Here is a 20,574-nt window from a genome sequence, read left to right on the forward strand (position 1 = left end):
GCCTTGGGCTAGGAATCCGTCATATTACTCCACATTGTAAAATAAGAGATTTGGGAGTGAAGAAGAATTTTGGCTAGGACAGTTATGACAAGGCCTATGTGAACTCTCCTTCTCCACATGGGAAAAAGGAGCTAAATATTTCTCAGCACCTTGCTATCATGGTTGAATAATAAATTGTTAACATGATTAAAAATGGTTTAGAGTCTTTCATGTCTCATCTTCAAGTGGTTGCTCTCTGCCTCAAGATACTCAGGTGTTCACATTTATCCCCATGATTAATTTAACTCTGACAGGTTTTCTTTATCAGTGTGGCAGGGCACCTTTGGGTGCCTGCTTGTAGCAGGCCTTGTGGTGCCTGCCATTCAAAGGGCCTGGGTAGGCAGAAGAGACAGCCTACAGGTGGCAGTACTCTCCAATAAGGAGTCACATGGGCACCAGGAGAATGCCTGATTGGGGAAGAGAGGTTATCTGCTAGCTATAAAAGCAGGCTTGAGCAAGCAGCAGTTGCTGCAAGCTGTCAGGGGCAGGACATTGCCTGGTTGGAGCTGCTGCTCAGGAACACCTGGAGGACAGGGCAAGGAACTATGGGCATGGCAGGAGGTTCCTGGTCCTGGGAATGACCTAAAATTAGCCCTGCTGGGCTGGATGGTGTGGTGGAGCTGTTTGTGGCACAGCAGCTTCCAGGAAATGCCACGTGTGCCTCCCCAGTGAAGGGTGAGTATGGGGCACCAGAAAACCTCAGCCCCAGCTGCCTTGTGGGTTACCCTATGGAGGGGAAAAGCTAGGGGAGAACACCCTAACAGAAAATTGCAGAGGCCTAGGCCCACCGTGTGGGGCCAGAGTCCAGGTAAGTCAACAAGCACCTGACGCCCAAGAGGGAGTAATGCCCCAAAGGGTCCAGGTATGTTAATAGACACTTGAAGTCTGCACAGCTGTAGGCAGAGTTAATAGGGTCCAGGTAGATCACCTACCTGGTGAGCCTGAGGCTCAGAGACCCTAGCAAGGAGACAGAGTAGAGTAATAGGGATCCAGTGGTGGTGTAGAGTAGGGCCTAAAGACAGCTTGAAGTACTGCACAGAAGCAGTCTGGAGTAGTGGCAGACAGCAGTAGTGTAGAGTAGTGCCTAAGATGGTCTGAAGAGCTGCACCATATGCTGACTATCCTAGTCATAGCTGGCAGCACTGTAGAGTAGGGCCTGAAGATGGACTGAAGCTGACCAGTACAATTAGAGTAGGGAGTCCCAGTGAGGGGCATGAGTTAAAGTCTAAGAACACAGTGGGGTGGTATAGTGGTGTTGTGCTCCAGGGGAGAGTGAGAGTCTTGGTGAGACCCTGGACCATGGGTTCATGTGAGGCACTAGGCAATTATGGATGCCATCTGTGAAGCATGGGCCATGGTGTAGGGGTGGTATGGAGCCATGGATAATGTCCTTGACATCTGGCTTTAAAAAAAATGGACAGCCTCCCACTTAAATATAAGCAATTTATTGTTTATACCAAGGCATGGTGTGGCAGGGCACTGTTTGTGCCTGCCACTTTAAGGGCCAGAAGGCAGCAGCTGTCAGGTGCCCAATTAGGGCAGCCATTTTAGATTCAGTGCTGCCCAAATAAACAGGGCAGTTCTGATGCTGGGGGCCAGGCAACAACATTGCCTGGCTGGAGGGCTGCTGATATCATCTGGAGGTAAGGGGGGGAGCTGTAAGGGATGGTAAGGAGGCTCCTGGTCCTGGGTATGACCTAAAACTGCACCCTGCCAGGAGTGGGTGCTCTGGTGGGGCTCTCAGTGGCACAGGAGCCCCCAGGAAATGCCAGGCCATTTACCACCCCAGTGAAAGGCAGGTTGGGGCACTTTAACCCCTAGCCCCCACCACCAGGTGGGTAACCCTTTTGTTTGTAGGACCCAGACAGCAGACCCCAGGAAAGAGAGAGGGGCTAGAGACTCAGACCTGATCAAGAAAGTACCCTCAACTGGTCAATGCTGGGGTCAGGGCCAGGACCAGGACCGTCAAAAGGGCCAGGGGCCCACCGCAAGGAATGCCCAAGAGCTGAGGGCCTGGGATTCCGAATGGCCTGGAGGTGGGCCAGGGCTGGTAGCCAGAGGTCCCGGGGGACCACACCCAAGAGGGGTAAATCATTTCAGGGAGCTAGATAGCCTGAATGAAGGCAGGGTAGGCCACCTGAATGGAGGGAAAGGTACTGATGGGAGGATTCTGGGGCCTGGTGTGGGGCCAGTGATGATGAGAACTGCTAGATGCCATCTGCAAGGTTTGGGCTCCGGTGAAGGGGAGGAATGAAGCTGCAGATAGCGCCCCCTGACATCAGGGCAGTAAGTGGGCAGCCTCCCGCTTAATTACATCTATTAATCAATTAACATCAAGGCATAGCAGGAGAGAACTCAGGCCGTTAGCCCAGGAACAGATGGGTGGGCCACTCTGAGACCGGCCCTGAGAAGGCCCCCCTTTACACATGGCAAGTGAGACTAAGCATCTAGATTGCCCAGAAAGGGAGGTGGGCCGGCCTGGTGCCCAGCCCTGAGAGTTATCTTGTTACAATCATCTTCAATGTGGCTACTTTTCTGAATAAATCTGTGTTTTTACTGTACATCTTTGTACTTCTTCATTGCTACAAAATGTTTTTCAATTCTTATGCTATTCACTTGATTCAGATCTGGCTTAACTTTCTTCTTTCTAAACATAACTGTAAACTTCCCAACTTTCTTTCCTAGGTGCCCATACAAAGGAAGTAACAGCAATAAGTGCCCACCTTACACTTCTTGAATTACCTGTATCATGCTCCAGGGACAAAGCAGTAAGTGGAAGAGCTTACTCCATAGGTTTATTTTACCTTGCTTTTACTGTTGCTTTCCAATACAGCAGATGGCAGAGGCAAGTGAACTGTGGGCAGGAATGTCCCCAGGAGATAAGCCAACCTGGGTCATAATTTACTGCTGATATAAATCAGAAGTGAATTACTGTGTTCCAGGAGCAAGGAAGAATCAAGGAAGGAATTATGCATTTGAGTCACAATGCCCTCCAAGACTAATACCATATTTATTACTATCATTGCTATGAGAGGGACTTATCTAAATCATGGTGGAAGTTTGTGACACAGTGGTGCCTTTAATCTTTCTCTCTCTGACCCATACCCCCCCCCCCGCAGAAACCACAGCATTAATTGTCTCTCAGCCACTCCATGGCAGGGGGAGAGAGGGGCACATGGTGAAACGAGCAAGATTAAAGGTACTGCTGCACTGTGAACTTTTGCTGCAATTTAGGTAGGTCCCTAGCTATGAATGCTCCTGAAGCCCAAATTTAACCCTTTTGGGTTTTGTGGGTTTTTTGTTTTTTAAATCCCAATGCTCTTGTTCATTGTAACTTAACTTTCAGTACTTGTAAAAGAACTTTTTTTTTTTTCTGAGCAGTTTCTGTTCACTATTTGTCACAGCAGCACCTAGACTTAAGTTATTAGTAGTGAGGAAGAATCAAAAGAGAAATGCTAACTGGCTGTCTTGCCCATCACTATACTTTAGTGACTTACATTTCTAGGAGACTTGCATGCTGTCATCTCTGCTTTATGGCCAAGAAACAAGGACTTTGTATGCTAGACACATCAGGAGACTGAACAGTTTCTGCATGAGATGCCTACATAAGATCCTGGAAATAAAGTGGGAAGACAAGATACCAAACAGAGGTGCTGGAGGACTCACACACTTAAAAACTGCTATCAAGAAAAGGAAGCTACAATAGCTCAGCCATGTCAAGAAATAGGAGATTGGATCTCCAAGAATATTTTGTATACTGAGATTTGAGACAGCTCTAGAATGCAGGTTCCCCTCTATGGAGGTACCACAACATGAACAACTTTAGGTAACTTTGGCACAACATATCTGGGTTCCCCACAATATACTGTGTCTAATTGTAGGCCCCTCACTGTAGAAAGGATGTGGACAAGGTGAAGACAGTCCAGTGCAGGGCAATGAAAGTGTTTAGGGTGGGGAAGCACATAACTTCTGAGGAGAGACTGATGGAATTGGGCTTATTTAGTCTGCAGCAGAGAAGACCGAGAGGGGATTTGATAGCAGCCTTTAATTACCTGAAGAGTAGTCCCAAAGAAAATGGAGCTAAATAGTCTCAGTGGTGGCAGATGACAGAACAAGGAGCAATGGTCTCAAGTTGCAGCAAGGGAAGTTGAGTTTGAATATTAGGAAAAGCTCTCACTAGGAGGGAGGTGAAGCACTCAAATGGGTTACCTAGAGAGGTGGTGGAGTCTTCATCCATGGAGATTTTTAATACCTGGTGTCACAACATGGGGTCCTGCAGGATGGCTGTCTTCTCTCCAAGGCCCCTTTACTGTGTCAACTTGGCCCAATGGGCACCATCAATTCTTTCCCGCCATGTCTTTGTTGGTAAATGTATATTAGAGAGGCTGCCTTTACATCTTCTTGGACACTGTTTTGCTGTACTCTGACCCTGCCAGCTCCTGGACCCCTTGTGGGTCCCATTCTGCAATGGGTGTTTTGGGGCACCCTAGCCTTATGGGCTATGTGTGGCTCCAACCTCCCCTTTACCATGCCCCAAGCCTCGCAGAGGGAGTTGACAATGTTTGGTCTGGGTCTTATTATAGTTTAGCCCCCTACCTTGCACTGCGCCTTCTCTGGTGCTGGGGTTGGTAAACCCCCCCATGCTGTGCCCTGTCTGGTGCCAGGTTCCCCACACTGCCATGGGTCCCCTATGAGGCCTCCTCCTTCCCCTCATAGCCTCACCCAAACCACCGGTCTTAAACAGCAAACAAAACACAAGCCCCTGGGCTATAACATAAATTCAAGCTGCCCAGCTATAACATCTTACAAGCCATACCAGGGGTGCTTCGTTTCTCACCAGTATCAGAGGTTGTACCTGCAGTCAGGCCTCTTCCCTTTGCTTGCTCTGGGAGAGCTCTTTCCCCCTTGGCTGCTGGCAGGAAACAGCCATCCTAGCCTCAGCCCTGGGGTTTATATGTGAGCCAGGCCCTGCCCCTCCTGGTCAGCTGACTGCTGGCAGGGTTGGACCACTACCTCACTCTGGTTTCCCTCATAACCAGCAGCTGGGGCTCCCTACTCACTGCTAGGGCTCTTCCCCTAGCAGTTTCCACTCTTCAAAGTAGCAGGGCACCTAAGTGCTCTGAGACACCTGGCTTGAGAAAGCCTTGGCTGGAAAGATCTGTTTTGGGATGGTCCTGCTTTGAGGACCTCTGGAGGTCCCTTCCAGCCCCAATTTTCTATGATTCTAATATCAACATAGAAATCTGGGAGGAGTGCAAAGAATCCCATCCAATCTGGAGGGAATGTCTGGCACTAGGTGCAGCTCAACATGAAGCTACTTTGACTCAGAGTAAAGCAAGAAAGAAGGAAGCAGCATGCTGGAAACTTGGATTCCAACTCAGACAACACATGGATTTGTAATGCTTATAACAATCTGTGTTGCTCTTGAATTGGACTTGTCAGCCACAAGCAGATTCATCAATCACATAACTAGATCTCTTACACATACCATGATCTGGAGCAGGGGTTCCCAACTCCAACAGTGCTGGGCCATGAAGAGTTGGCTGCCAGTCCTCGGGAGGTTTGGCTGCTGGACTGGACCGGCAGTGACTGTTGACCAGTAAACTACAGACTGGAAGTGACTGGCATACTGCAGACTGGCAGCCAACCCTTTTTTATATTGTAGTCAGTACAGTAGTCAGTATAAAAAAGGGTTGGCTGCCTGCCCACAGTATTCCAGTCACTGCTGGCCCACAGTTTGCCAGTCCGCTGTCACTTCTGGTCTGTGATTTGCTGGTCCTCTACAAAAAAATGTTGGGAACCCCTTATCCAGAGGACTAGTGATTGCCTATGCTATATATGATTATTACCATGTACCTGTAAACGGGTAAGACAATGATACATGCGGTTTCTTGGGGTGGGGAGATATGAAGAAGTTTAAAACTGGGATGAAGACAGGGAGAAGAAAGGGGGCAAAGTACAAAGTTTATGGAGTTTGCATCTGGTGCTTGGATATGAAGTCTAATTCCCTTCTGGCTTGAAGGGACTGCCAAAGACAGCACATTGCCAGGCATAGTGTACACTGGCTTATAGCTAGGGCCAGAGCATTGGATCCAAGCCCCATGAACCTTAGAGGGACTAGTCATATCCTTAAAGCTCACTATGTGCTTAAGTGCTTATTTTACCAGGGATTCAGCACAGTGAATAAGTTATGCTTTTCTAAAGTGTGGTAGCTGAGGAGCAAACAAGACCAGTCTACAGTAGGTCTCGGCATGTCCCTCCATGGCATGAACATCTAAATTGAAACATCCCAATTACATAGACTTATGGTCCCCATTAAATGGTAGATCTTACTGCAAGAATCACTGGGTTTAAATTGGATCCATGGGAGACTTCTAATTTAATGGATTTTTCCAATTTAATATGGATTCTGGACTAAGTAGAATGTCTAGTGATAGCAGAGGCAATTGACCTTGTTGTGTCTTTTGCAGCACCGCAGTAATTGGTGATTGTAATTAGTGTTAATAGCACATGGGGGCAGAGAAGGGAGTTGTGTGTGTTGTCAGCACTTTTCCACAGGATGTTCAACATGGGAGTGAAAGGGAAACCTTTCACATATCGAAATTTGCTCCAAACTAAAGAACATCACAGCTATATGTCACAAAGTTATTTTATAATGTAGTTTGCTAATCTAGAATAAATCTGTTAGACCTTCTGCCCCTCCAGACAAGTGAAACAAATGCATGGTAAGTTGGTCATGAATTGGCTAAGTCAGACTGACTTGGAGAAATGAGAAGTCCAATACTCTGAAACTAATAGGATTTTTTTTTTAATTAAGTGCATAGGATGGAAATATTGTGGCTTGGGGTCTTTTTCCTGCTTAGAAAGTGACTTTTGGTGCCATTCTCAAGATTTTAGTATCTATAATTGATTGTAATAATTAGGATTTCGTTAAGAAGCTGGCACGGCATGGGTTTTCTTTTTAAAATAATCTATGTCAGTGGTGTCAAACCTATTCAAACAGCAAGTCAATAGCTACTGAAATTCATCATTCTTATCAAAATTGGCTGGAAAAACCATAATTTGACTTACAAAATATAAAGCTTTGAAAATATGGAATATGATGCAGTTGCAACAGTCACAGACACTAGATGTACATATGGTAGTGGAATAATGTAGTTTTCAACTGTTAGACTGAGTGTTCTTTTTCCCCCTATAGTGTAGGTCATTTCTACAGTAAAAACCTTTATAGCAGGAGTGAGACTTAAATATCCTTGTTGCTGTGGATGACTAACTCAGGCACATGTTAAAGGGAGTTCCTTGTGCGAATAGGGAGAAGAATGTATTATATTCTACAATTAGATTCTAATGGAGTTGGTTCAAACACCTGTCAAGGTGATTCAAAATCTGAAAATAATGATTAACTTGCCCTCCCAGTTCCTGCTGTGTCCAGATAACATGACTATGCCTGGAAAAATTAAGAAGAAACATTCTTGTCTAAAGAATCACAGATTACATGGGGAGTTAATTATCTTTAAGGAGAGAGGTCTATTTAAACCCACCATAGCACTAGAATTGCCAAAAGCCCTCAGAAGGTTGAGTGGTTTGGTTCAGTTTGGAGAAGCACCCAGAAACTTGGCTTTTCCTCTGATCTCTATGCAAGAAGAAGTATTTTTGCACAAAGGACCTTTACTTTGTGAAGTATTTTACAGGTTTGCAACTTCTGGGTACACGAAGGACATGTTCCAAAATGCTTTGGAATAAATTACAGTCTCCATTAGCAAAAGCAGCTGTAGAAGAGCCCCTATGGGTTTTTTAACTATTTGGGTTACAAAGTGGAAATACATTTCTCACAAAGAGAAAGTTTCCAGTGCACCATACTTCTAGGTGGGCCAGAAATATGAAAATATTTCTTGAGACTTTTCATTACTTCTGCTTCCACTGTTGAAAACAGACCAAGTTTGAAGGCTTTATAGAGGTGGGGAGGAAATTAGAAAACCGGTATAGTTTTGGTCACTGCTGGTAAAATTCCAAGCAAGTCCTTTTTTTAAGTAGATAGGTTTATCTGCCCTATTTATTAGGCTCCTATATAATTCCAGACTTTCCTGCTGACTCTCATATTCATGGCTTTCAATTCACTGATGGGATTTATGTCTGAGGAATCAAAATCAAACACAGTAATTTTGTGACTTTTTTTGCATGTGGAAACTAACAAACATTCTACAAAAGAACTTTCAGCCTCTTCTTTGCATCTCAAGTGTCTAGATGCCAAAGCAAAGAAGCAGTGTATATCCAAAAATGACTTTTTGGCTTCAGTGAGTATTTATGCCTTTTCATAATGAAAGATTATTGAACACTTCCCAAAACAGCAGCTGTACAAACTATGCCTGCTACAGGAGGAGAGAGCAAGCTCATTAGTCCTTGAACTGGTGGTCTAAGTCCAAAGCTTCCAATGTGTAAATTTGACCTCTCAAAGGAAATACCTGTTAGGAGGGTTTTTAAAAAGACTTAAAAAAACTGCTTACAGTATCCTTTTATAACTTCCTAATAAAACATTAGGCCAAGCTCAAATTCACTTTTAAAATGTAAAATCATAGCTTATAAGTCTGGTAGCAAATGGACTGCTGTCATTTCACTGACCTTATTTGGGCTACAGTAAATTTACCATCACACTTGAAATTATAAGCAAACAAGCAAAATCCATCAATCAAACTCTTGGCAATCCCTTGCAGTCAAGGATGATTGACTTCCATGATCTGAAGATAGCTGACAAGGCCTATCCGGGATCAGCAGATTCTGTTGCAACTCAGGCACATGTTTGTTTCCATGTGGGGTAGGTGGCTCTGGATTTTTGATTCAGTCCATAATATACTGCTTGTATGATTCCTGCGTTTCCATCTCTTGCTGTTGTCATAAGGTTTCAAGTACTGAGATCTTTGCAGCAGACTCTTCCTCCACTTGCTTCAGTCCTGAGCAACAGTCTTCCAAAAGTTGATGCTGATGTTGCATTTTTTCAAGTTGGTCTACAACATCATAGGAATAATGGAGACCTGGTGGGACTCCACCCATGACTGGACCACAGGTATAGACGGCTATACCCTGTACAGGAGAGATCAAGCGGACAAAAGGGGCGGGGGTGTAGCTCTTTATGTCAAGGAAAGCTATGCATCCCTGAAAGCCAATATTGGCACCCAGGGTGGATGATTGGAGACCCTCTGAGTTAAAATCCATGGGGAACACAGCACAGAGGACACAATGGTGGAAGTCTATTATAGACCTCCTACCCAGGATCAAGAGCTTGATCAGGAGTTCGCCAAGGAATTGGCTGAAGCTACATGCACCAGGTGCATGGTTGTTATGGGAAACTTCAGCTACCTTGACATCTTGTGGGAAGAGCACTCAGCCAAACCAGAGCAGTTGCAAAGCTTTCTCCCATGCATGGATGACCCAATGATTGAAGGGAAGCTGGCTGACAGTGACCATGAGCTGATCACCTTCACCATCCGCCGTAAAGCTGGCAAGTCAGTCGGCAATACAGAAGTCCTCGACTTCAGGAAAGCTGACTTTGACAAGCTCAGGAGGCTTGTAGGCGAGGCCCTAAGAGACCATGACCCAAAGGGGACGGGAGTTCAGGATGAGTGGTTGCTCCTCAAGGGAGCAATCCTGGATGCACAAGCTAAGTCTATTCCATCTTGAAGGAAAGGCAACAAAAGGGCACAGCAGCCCCCTTGGCTCTGCAGGAAACTAGCGGACCTCCTGCATCTAAAAAGAAAGACCTACAAAGGATGGAAGACTGGATCCACCTCCAAGGAGGAATATTCTGCACTGGTCCAGACCTGCAGGGAGCAAACCAGGAAAGCCAAGGCTGCGACTGAATTCCAACTAGCTACAAGTATCAGGGACAATAAAAAGTCCTTTTTTAGATATGTAAGGAGCCAGAGTAAAAGCAAGGGCAACATGGGACCCCTACTAAACCAGATGGGACAACTGACAACCAATGCCCAGGAAAAAGCCAAGTTGCTAAATGGGTACTTTGAATCAATTTTTTTTTCACCAGTCCCAAGGGGCGACCCTGCCCATTACAGGACAGGAATGCCTGGTTGAGGAGGATTCCTTACCCTCCATCAATGCTGTCCTTGAGAGGCTGGACACCTTCAAATCAGTCAGCCCTGACAGTTTACACCCCAGGGTACTCAATGAGCTGGCAAGCATCATAGCTCAGCTACTGGCATGGGTCTTTGAGAACTCCTGGCACTCTGGTGAAGTGCCTGACGATTGGAAAAAGGCCAATGCAGTGCCTAACTTCAAGAAGGGGAGGAAAGTGGATCTGGCAAACTACAGGCCTATCAGCCTGACCTCTATTCTGGGGAAGGTCTTAGAAAAGATTATCAAAGAGGCCATTCTTAACAGACTGGCCAATGGCAGCATCCTGAGGGATAGCCAGCATGGGTTTGTTGTGGGTAGGTCTTGCTTGACCAATCTTATTTTCTTTTACGACCAAGCAACCTATCACCTGGACAAGGGAGAAGAGATTGATGTCATATATCTTGATTTTAAAAAAGCCTTCTATCTGGTAACCCATGATCGCCTCTTGGCGAAACTGGCCAACTGCGGCCTCCTCTTCCCCACGATCTGCTGGTTGGGGAATTGTCTCTGTGGTTGGACCCAGAGGGTGGTGGTAGATGGAAGTCAATCATCATGGTGCCCTGTGACCAGTGGGGTCCCTCAAGGCTCTGTCCTTGGGCCAACACCATTCAACATCTTCATTAATGATATGGACATTGGTATCAATTAAGGACTGGCCAAGTTTGCTGACGACACCAAACTCTGGGGTAAAGCGTCCACACCTGAGGATAGAAGGGGAATCCAGGTAGACCTTTACAGGCTCAGAAAATGGGCAGACAAGAACCTGTGGTGTTTTAACACTGAAAAATACAAAGTTCTCCACCTTGGGAAGAAAAACCCGCAGCATGCTTATAGGCTTGGCAGTGCTATGCTGGCTAACACTACAGACGAAAAGGACTTGGGGGTCATGATTGACCACAAGATGGACATGAGCATTCAATGTGATGCTGCAGTTAGTAAAGCGAGCAAAACACTGGCTTGCATCCATAGATGCTTCTCAAGCAAATCCTAAGACATCATTCTCCCATTGTACTTGGCCTTGGCGAGGCCGCAGCTGTAGTACTGCGTCCAGTTTTGGGCTCCACAATTCAAAAAGTATGTGGAGAAGCTTGAGAGAGTCCATAGGAGAGCCATGCACATGATCAGAAGGCAGGAAAACAGGTCTTATGATGAGGGGCTGAGAGCTATGGGACTCTTCAGCCTGGAAAACCACAGACTCAGGGGGGAGGTGGTGGCTGCCTATAAATTTATCAGAGGTGCTCACCAGGATCTGGATCTGTTTAAAGTCATATATCCTGACTTTAAAAAAGCCTTCGATCTGGTAACCCATGATCACCTGTTGGCAAAACTGGCTGTTCACCAGAGCGCCCAAAGGGATGACAAGGTTAAACAGTCACAAACTCCTCCAGGACCATTTCAGATTGGACATAAGGAAGAACTTCTTTACAGTCCGAGCCCTCAAGGTCTGGAATAGACTGCCACCACAGCTGGTTCAAGCACCTACTTTGAACACCTTCAAGAGAAATTTGGATATTTATCTTGCTGGAATCCTGTGACCCCGATGACTTCCTGCCCCTGGGGCAGAGGGCTGGACTCGATGATCTTCCGAGGTCCCTTCCAGCCCTAATGTCTATAAAGTCCTTGAAGTAGTTTCTCTTCTCTCCTCTTGAGTCTATGCCTTGACTGAGCTGGGAGAATAAAATTTGCTTTAGGATTCTGGAGTCAGACATCTGGGTGACATGGCCAGCCCAGCAAAGCTGGATGATCAACACCTTGATGCTTGGTATTTGCTTGCAAGAGGATGCTAATGTTGGTGCATCTATCTTCCCACTGGATTTGAAGGATCTTCCACATGCAACATTTATGGTACTTCTCTAACAAGTTCAGATGCATCTCCTCTATGTTTTTCATGTCTCAGTTCCTTACATTATGGTAGGGTTAATAACTGCTTAATAAACCATGAGCTTGGTTTTGGATCTGATGTCATGATCTTCAAACACCCATTTCCTCAGGTATCGGAAGGCTGGACATACACATTTGAGGCAATGTTGGATTTCTTTGTCAATGTCAGCCTTCTACAAAAGATGGCTTCTCAGGTACCGCAATGATCAAGCACTGTTTATATAAAACACACTTTTCTCTTGGATTTGAATTTTTTTTTTTTTTAATCTATATTTTGCCCTGCAATGCAGGTAATGTACTAGCATTCCCTGGAAACCATGGCCTTGGGTGAAGTAGGTAAATGGATGCGGATAAATCCTGAGGAATGTCAGAGGAGCAAAAACTTCATTTTGTGTTTTCCCGAATGTCAAAATAAAGTGATCCAGATTCTTAGTTATCACAAATTGGTGTCAATCTAGCTCCATTTTTAATTTAATCTATTCAGTTTTACATTGGCTAAACAACTGGCCCCATTGCTTTCATTTCTACTGGCTGAAATTGTCTAATAGTTGTGAACAGGAACCTAATCTTGCATTCATCACTGCAATGTTACTTGTTTCAGTAGAACTAATGCCAGGGGTGTATAAGTAGGGTTGGAGCAGCATAGAATCAAGTATATTTTTCAGCAGACTCGATTAATGGAGTCTGCTGGAGCACACTAATTAGCATGCTCCAGCAGACTCCATTAACTGAGTCTGCGCCAATGTGTGATAATTAGCACACATTGGTGCAGAGGTCTGTCACATGTATAGTTGCCCCATATGACCACCCATTTTAAGCCCAAATAGGATTGATAAAGATGTTTCCCTATAGATACATGTTTTTATTTGTAAAAAGTTGACCAGAAGAGTGTACCAACCTTCCTTGGACAGCCTCAAGCTCAACAAGTAACTTGGGATAAACATGGGGAAAGTTTTTGATAAGCTTGTGAAGCATAAATAATATAGTTCAGTGTACATGGAAGTACATTCAAGTTAGTAATTTCAGAGTGTGGACCTCTGTACTTTTTAAAGAAATATGAGTGTGCTGATTGAGAATAGTCAAATAAATATACCAAGCACAAAATACACCAATTAGTCATATAGGTTTCTGTACATTTAAATTAAGATATAAACCCCTGAGAGTAGTGTTAGTATTAGCTAAGCAGCTTTGCAGTTTTGCTGTTGCTGTCCTGAATACTTCACTCTTAGTATGGCTTCATTATCATTTCTAAGTGTGGTGGAATATTATTATTTACTATTAGGTCATAGGATTTACAGTTAGGTTATTTCTCAAATATATAGACTGAGTGCAGTATCAAAGACTAATACCTTTTCACTCAAAAAGAAATATACATTAATCAGTGATTCCAAACTGACTGTTTCAGATGGAGAATGCCAATCATTTTCACAATGAATATAGCTAAATCTCCCTCTGGTCCTGTCCTGCTATTTTTATCTGTCCAGAAACATACACATGCCTAAAAAGGTGAAACAAGCCCTTGCTGCAGCTTTTCTTTCTTAGGGAGGATTGGTTTCTGCATTCCCATTTTCCTTCTCCATTTATTCTTGGTTGATACGTTGATAAACCATAAGGGCTTAAATAAATTAATCTATTACCAGGGAACTAACTTTTCTATAAGTATTTTTCTAATTAAGAATGTTGCTATTTTTAACTTCCTTGAAAATGTGTCTCTTACTTTTGTTTGGCCTGTACATTTCACACACATTTATTTGACTGCTGATTTTACATCAGATTTCAACTTGCTGTTAGGAGGCATCATAAAAGTTTAAGTATCTATTGTCTTTAAAATTATGTCTTTAAATGTATAGATTCTATCTCTGTTATTTTTATTACTTAGTCATCCTAGAACTGATTGAAGAATATTTATCAAACCAAAACTTGAAAAATATTGGCTTTCATTGTTTGCAGATCTGTCCTGATTTCTGCAAATGATAATATGTTCTCTCCAGGAGTATACATTTGAAAGGATTGCTGTGGGTGAATTAAAACTAGGGGTCCAATGATGATAACAGCACTGGTGACTTTGAAAGCAAAATCAAATGGGATTGTTTCACTAGACCTTTCAGTTTGTAGCACCTCCTGCAGGCAGGTAGCAGGAAATATCCCATCATCTGAATGGCCTATTAATCCTTTTTTCCAACTGCAGGACACAAAAGCATTAATTGGGGTGCCTTAGAGGAACACACCAGAAAAGAGAGCATTGATAGAAGAGCAGTAGTAGAATCAAAAAAAGGAAACACTGCTTCAAGGTCTGGTTCCCTTTTGCAAACATGGTGAGAGTTACCAGTAGACGTGTTGCCTTTAATGACTATCAGCTTATGAGAGGACTGAGTCCCTGGGGTAACCCTGATGCCCCCTGGTGGCCTCACAACTCTTGCCCTGCTCTGGCTTTCTGGGTACCCTCCCTCTCTTGCCCTCACCTGCCATGCCTTGCTGGTATTTATTACCATTTTCAGTTTGCTTGCAAATTATTCACTTTCACTCTAAGATGTGTGTGACAAAGTATTAGGTAAGGCATACCTTACCGCCAGTAAGATATATTATGGCAGCTTTGAGACAAATACTGTCAAGTGAGCAGTGAATCACGGGCTCATGAATGGCTTTCCTTTTCATTATTTGGTTGGTTCTGTCCAGTATCCCAGGTACTAGTATGTGTTCTTTCTTTCCTTAATGGGAATATATGGGCAGATGTGCCTGCCCATACAGAAGGTACCTTCATATGATTTGAGGGACTCTGGTGAAGCAGAGTGGAGAAACTTACCCTGCTGGTGCTTGTGCAATAACTGAGCTGTAAAGAACAGGGATTTCCTTACATTCAGCAGAGAGTTTAAAGCTTGCCCTGACATTTCCCCTGTGTATTTGGAGGGGAGTGAGAAATAGACTCTCTGGCATTGGTAATGGGATACTTCTGCTACTAAATAGAAAAGCCTGAACCATGTTTTCAGAGCTTTCCTTCTATTACTTTAATATTTGGCATCATTATGAAGAGATAGAAGGAAGCTTGAGGAGACAAAAAAGTAATGGACTGCAAAGGAACAGTGGGAAGCAGTGAAGCTCCCCTAACTACCCACCTACTTGACTTCATGTAGCATACCTCTGCAGACTCTGGTGTCTGAGGCAAAATGCAAATGTGAGGCAAATACTGGATCACCCATCCAGTAAAGGATAAATGGGAGATGAAGGAAAAGACTACCAAAGGAGGACAGGACACAGCTGCCAATGAACTATAATGAGTGGGGAATAGATACAGTGAGGAATAGGAGCAGGGAGGTATGGAAATTCTCATGTAGCTTGAACCCAGAGCCACTAATAATACCAGGAGATAATACCTAACACCTCTTCTACTTCCCATGGAAGAGGGTGGGAAGTGATACAAAGAGTACTTTGGAGACATATTTCAGTGTCCCTTTTGTTCACAAAAATATAAATCTAATTTTCTTGGCTAAATAAACTCTACCCTGCCTATTGCTCATACTTCTGTTCATCTCCAAACTCTCATATCCCAATACCGTTTATTCTTGATTTATTCCACAAATACTTCCAGGATTTTTAATGACATTTTTAGGAATTAAGTTCCAGGTGAATATGGGCATTGATATTTGTTTTTTAATGATTAGTAACTCTATCTTTTTTTTTTAATATTATTATTTATAGGGTTAGAATGTTCTACTCCTGGGATGATCATTCCCAAGATTGCTTCTCTTTCACAGGAACATTTGCATGACACTTGCTGTTTTCTAATCTCATGGTGCCTCCCTATTTATAAAAATCTATATTTAGGAACATTTGGTCACATACAAATGACTGTCTAATGTAAGAAGAAGTATATGTTCATATAGTTACTGACAAACATTAGATATATTCTCTGCCTTTCATACCCTAGCATACTTCAACATTACTCAACTTTCTGACAAGTATCACAGATATATTAGGCGTGTAGCCATAATTTCACTCAATACAGAAATAGACTGCTGTCCTAAACTGTGAGTAGCATGGTATTGTGCTGTTAAACAGGTGTTGCTTACATTCCAGAAGTAGATATATTTCAGTGACGGGAGAAATAATGTTCCAAGAAAATAAACTCGTAAAGACTTTGAAATCTTTCATGGTTGCTGTATTGTAAATTTGTACATGTGAAATACTTATTATATTTATTTATTATAATTAGTGCAAGGAAAGTAAATGTTCATAGTGTGTACAGCTCCTTCTTCTAAACAAAGTTGACATCTAAACAAATCCTCCAAATCCTTTACTTGCATAGAGTTATGGGAAGAATATTGATTGCAAGATGTAAGTGGAGGCAAAGCTTTCAAGCCTGCATGTATAGACATTGCTCTCATTAGATTTAGAGGCAGAATCACTGGGCTTTGTTTATCTGAATACATCTGACATTTTTTCCTCTCATTTGAATGGAGATATGGTCAGACTTCAGTGATTACATACACTTCAGTAGAGGCAAAATAATTCAGTCTTCGATCTGCAGCTTTCCGGAGGCAGCTAGGCAAGTAGAAACATTTTTCTTTCCTTTTCTTGATCAGGCTTTTTATCAGCCATGTGGAACTACTTTTGTTTGCTCAGCCACAGTTAGAGTGAGGTATACTTTAATAAGATCCATGTGTTAGACATTTTCTAAGCCAAGTACTGTAGACTCCTCTCATCTAACAGTATACAATATAAATCCTGCGCGCGCGCACACACACACACACACACACACACACACACACACACACTTAAAATTGTTTAGAGGTTGCTGCTCTTCATTATAACTTGAGGCATTGCAACAATATGTCGGCTTCTTTTTCTTGCAAGTTTTTTAATCCCTATATTTCATCTACACATGCCATATGGATAATAAGCTAAACCTTCATTTTCTTCTTGCTATTTTTAATGTGAAACATAAAGATGACAAAGGGATTATCATGACTGAATTTCAGGGTAAATAGGGACAGAAGTATTATGAAAACATAAGAGAATGTGGGATCTCATGAACATAAGCATTTATCAAAATGCAACACAAATCTACTTTGTGTAAATCTGGGGGGAAAGGGAGAAAATGAAGTGAAGTACTGTTGCCAATGTTTTTGCCATTGCAGAGTACCCAAAACCACCACATTGTAAAATAAGTAAATAGATTTGGGGAGTTGTTTCTTGGTTTGTTTGGGTTCTTTTGCATTTTTTTGCATTTTTAATTAAAAGAAACACTTGCACTTGTCTTCTATTACTAGTGTTTATTGGGTCTGGGTCTTCACTATATTAAATAAGTTTTCTATGGTCCTTGGGGTCAGATCAGCATAACATTGTATACACTCTAAAGTGTAAAATAAAGCACACTTAAAGTCTGGAAGACCATTCTGTTCATATAACCTGAAAACATATATGTATATTAATTATTACCTTATTTCTTCATTTACAGGGCATGATATGACTAGGAAGTATTTGCTTTCAGGACATGGCTACCTTGGTATCAAAGTTAAGAACAGCTAAAGAAATAAATGATGAAACTACTGCTGGAGCTGGAATTACTTCACTGAGGTTTCATGCTGCCATGGTATAAAGGAGAATAAATACCATAGGAGCCTCAGTAGTAGAGGAAATAATGGTTAGTTTCACTGCTGTAGACCAGGAGCCAGTGGAGTTATATATGTCAGCAGTGACCTTTTCTTATACGGTACTTCCTTCAAACTGCCCCACCTGAAAAATCAACCAATTTTAACATGCTATGTGCACTACTCTGGGATAGAAATATATTTTCTCTATAGCCAGACCTATGCCTATCTGAAATATCCATATTTCAGCTTCTGTTTACACACCAGCAAGCAGGCAGACGTGGCTTGGGGCTAGTCTATTCACAGCTGTTCTTCAGTGCAAAGAGGGATTGAGCACTCACTAATTTCCTTAGTTCTCACCACCACCCTTTTCTCCTTTTTCCTATTTTAGAGCCTTTGTTGATCAGTTGCTTGAAAGTGAAATTTCTCAAGAAAAGCCAAAGTCAGTGCTATTATTGGAGGGGATATTATGAAAGTGCCAACAAAACTCTCCTCTCCCTCCCTCCCCCCTCCCCCCCCCGGAAGAATTTCGGTTCCTAACTGAATCAAAAGCGTGTTTGAAGATTTCACTCTTCCAGTCGGTCTCAAAGCCATCTGTGGCAACTGCACGATCCCTATTGTGTGCCCCATACTGAAGTCCCAGAATATAATAGCCTCTCAGATGACGCATCACACATACAGTACAGTGTTCATATTGAATATATCTATACTTGAAAGCAGGGCAGCTTGGGTCAATAACAAAGCTGTTCTACAATTGTCCAGAAAAAAAATTTCCATTTAGACAAAATCATCTTTCTGAAACTTTGGTGGATTTCTGCCTGAAGCCTTCCTGGCTATCTCTTTAGTTCCTGCCTTTCTGACTGTTTAATGCCTGGCCTTCTTAGGGCTTGGGTTCAAAGGCAGCCCTGTCAGGGGGGAGTGACCCTGGGCTTTCACTCTTCTACCCGGGAGCTGAAAGATCCAGGACAGCGGTTCCCAGGCTTTTTGGCCTCGAGGCCCCCCTCATTAGATTTGAGACACCTTTCCATAACTTTTGTAAATTGAGTGACATCCACTTTCAAAAACTAGTTTATGTATTACAGTGCTTACCTCCCTGCAGAGAGGCTCAGCAATGGAGGTGGGGAATCACTTGCTCGACTGGGAAATCACAGTCATTTTTAGGCAGCTATCTTTGTGAAAGCTAAACATGGGTCTAATGGTCTTTTTTTTTTTTACTAGAATAGATGAGAGAAATACACATTTTAAAGAGATCTAAGTACCATGACTTGTCTGGTCCATACTGACCATTTAATTCATATTAGCAGCATCTATTTTAAAATTTGTCTAGTGAGAAATTAGAGAAAAAAGTAATGAGAATTGAACAACCTGTAATTTGCCCATCTTCTTTCCTACTTTATGTCTCTTTCCTTTTTTGGAAGGAAAGGGGAAGGGGGAGTGGAAGGTGGGAAGGATTCAGCCTTTGAACACACTGTAGAGAATGCAGCTTTCCATCTCTGAAGCTGTTTCCCCAATCACAGCTATTCCTAATTAACTCCCTGACTCAATTCTCTCAAATCTGGAACAATATGGCATTTTATAATAGTGTTGTAAGAAGGAATTTTTACTGACTAACTATTCTGTTTAAAGACTGATGGGATAACATAAACCATAGCTCCCTGCCACTAGTACTCCAATGTTGAGAATGAAGCCAGTTGTTAAAACTGTAACATTTTTTCTCAAAATCTATTCATTAAATCTATTGATGTCTATAAGATGATATGAGTGCCATCATCTTTCATTTAGGAATTATAGCTTTGATTCTCAGTTGTGTTGCTCTGGAATATGGGACAAATACAAATATAGGCATAAAAGTAGTTTTAAGCATTTTTTTCCTTCTCCTGTTTTGGAAGCATGCAAAGATATTTCTGGCCTGTAAGAACTAACTGTCCCTGAGCAACTAGATCCTCTGGACAACTGCATGAGATTTATGGTTCTTTCCTGCATACTTTATAACACTATAGGGAGAAGAGTTGAAGGGTTTGTTTGGGTTTTTTTTTTCCTTTTGATTTTGTTTTGCGGGGGGAGATGTTAAGCAAAACATGTAGATGTGACATCGCTAACATATTTTGAAAAGTCCTGTTCATTTAGCTTAATTGTGTGTGCTTAAAAATGCATTTAGATGCCCTCACCCCAATTTTGAAAAGATTGTTTCAAAATTTCCTTCGGTTTTTTTTTAAAGTTGGAGATAATTTAAGATTAAAACAATCTTCCTCCTGGAAGGAGAAAGTTCTGTAGTGTTTGTGAGCAAAACCAACCTTCTTCAGGATGGCCAGTGAACTGAAACATTGGCTGTTTATGCAGTTGTAGTAAGAAGTCATTAATGTCACTGAAAATTTGGTCCAGCATTCAGAAGATGAGTTAATGAGCACTCTTTGGCAGGCAGGGAGCGAAGAGGAAAGGCCCATCTATTTATCTTTTTTTTTTATGTATTTCTAGCACAGAAGCATGGAAACACTCACATTTTTTTACCATGCATTTTTTAAATATGACTCAACTATGGATCTCCTGTTGTGATAGATTCACATAGATTCATGAAATATCATTCCCAGATGACTTCATTTTACTGCTGTCCCCAGTCCAACCTTGAATGCCTAAACTTAACTCTTTGAAATGTTCAAGTTCCTTATTATAACAGTACACTCTTTTTTTCTAAAACAGCACATTTAGAAATGTTGAAGCAGCCAGGTGAGATTCTTTCAATAGAAATAAGTCACCTTCTTTCCTGCTTTTTTTCAAAATGGCCGCTGACAGATGTGTTCCCTCTGGGCTCTGGGAGCCTGCGCCTGTTCTGCGAGTCTTTCTCCTTCTCTTGCTTCATTTTTGTTCCCTCCCCCAGACAGTCTGACGCATCTCCCACCACAAGCCCCTACTTTTCATACTTTTTCTTACCTCTTTTCACCAT

General features: G+C 42.6%; 1 long non-coding RNA gene across 1 annotated transcript; it reads left to right on the plus strand.

Annotated features, from left to right (window-relative positions):
* Window positions 1-530: 530 nt before the first annotated feature.
* LOC132249945 (uncharacterized) lies at window positions 531-19,355 on the plus strand. The gene is made up of 4 exons (XR_009461488.1): window positions 531-714; window positions 2,725-2,807; window positions 14,234-14,360; window positions 17,501-19,355. It is a non-coding gene; the product is annotated as an uncharacterized LOC132249945 (long non-coding RNA).
* The last annotated feature ends 1,219 nt before the right edge of the window (window positions 19,356-20,574 follow it).

Source organism: Alligator mississippiensis, chromosome 1 (assembly GCF_030867095.1).
Source record: "Alligator mississippiensis isolate rAllMis1 chromosome 1, rAllMis1, whole genome shotgun sequence".
Lineage (NCBI taxonomy): Eukaryota > Metazoa > Chordata > Crocodylia > Alligatoridae > Alligator > Alligator mississippiensis.